General features: G+C 41.6%; 1 protein-coding gene across 1 annotated transcript in view; it reads left to right on the top strand.

Moving 5' to 3' along the window:
- mrpl12 (mitochondrial ribosomal protein L12) overlaps positions 1-1,127 on the top strand; it is a 6,560-nt gene that overhangs the window by 2,576 nt on the left and 2,857 nt on the right. The gene's annotated exons all lie outside the window — the stretch shown is intronic.

Below are 1,127 nucleotides of genomic sequence, written 5' to 3'. Positions count from 1 at the left end.
ATGCTTTAGTATAAACATAGAAGAAAGACCTCTGGCCGTAACAGTTTTTAAAAGTTGGTAATATCAGTTGTCCTTTTGTAACAGATCTAGTTGAACGACCACTTCCAGAATTTGATTGGGCAACAATGCACAGAGATTTCCATAACTGGCACCTTGGAAGATCTGAAAATATAAATTAATACCACTATACAAAACATAATTCTGAAAAGTCAAGGCATCAGACAATGAAAGAACTGTACAGTGATGAGTCCAACCAGGAAGTTTTTTATGAATTTTGTAGGCCCTGTTGTAAGAGACCAAACAAGTAAACATTACGACATGGTTGAGAGTATAATGGCATGAAGATAGATATTTCAAACAGAAGATGTCAGATTGGATCTAGTTTTTGAATAAACATATAATTTCTGTTTCAACTTAGTGGTTAAGACTTGTACATGATCACGATAAGTCAAATGAAAATCCAAAATAATTCCAAGATATTTMTACTGTAGGTAGTGACAATATCAAGAGGTTTGTTAAGTGAGTTGATTTGTTATATTGAAATGTCTCCTGGGTGAGGAAAAGTACATGTTGCATACATATTGTGCACTGAAAAGGGTCCAGGTGCCCATTCTTACACCATCGCTCAAAAGTTTGCCACTTATAGGAATATAATCCTCTAGTGGATGAAGCTCCTGCATTTTGGATAGTTGCTATTACTGCTGGAGAAAGGCCTTTGGCTAATAAGCTGGACCTTTCAGCAGGTAAGCATGCAGCTTCCATAGTTCTGGGTGTGGGTGAAAAATCCCCCCCTCTGCCTGAGAGAAGAGATCTCACCGAACCAGAAGTTGCCAGGGTTGAGCTGCTAGCAAGCTGATTATCCCGGCATACCAAGACTTCGCTGGCCAGCGGGGTGCCACTAGGATSAAAGACAGGCTCTGACCGCGCACCCTCTCTACTACAAGTGGTATCATTTCCACTGGGGGAAACGCATACAGAAGTACATCGGGCCAAGGATGAGCTAGGGCATCCACTCCCAGAGGAGCGCTCTACTCTGTCATGGAAAAGAACAGAGGACAGTGTGTGTTTGCTCTGGAGGCAAACAGATCTATTGTCGCTTTGCCAAACAAAACCCAAATCTGGGCCAC

The sequence above is a fragment of the Austrofundulus limnaeus genome, unplaced genomic scaffold, assembly GCF_001266775.1.
Source record: "Austrofundulus limnaeus strain Quisiro unplaced genomic scaffold, Austrofundulus_limnaeus-1.0 Scaffold4, whole genome shotgun sequence".
NCBI lineage: Eukaryota > Metazoa > Chordata > Actinopteri > Cyprinodontiformes > Rivulidae > Austrofundulus > Austrofundulus limnaeus.
This window is presented reverse-complemented; position numbering and strand designations above follow the sequence as displayed.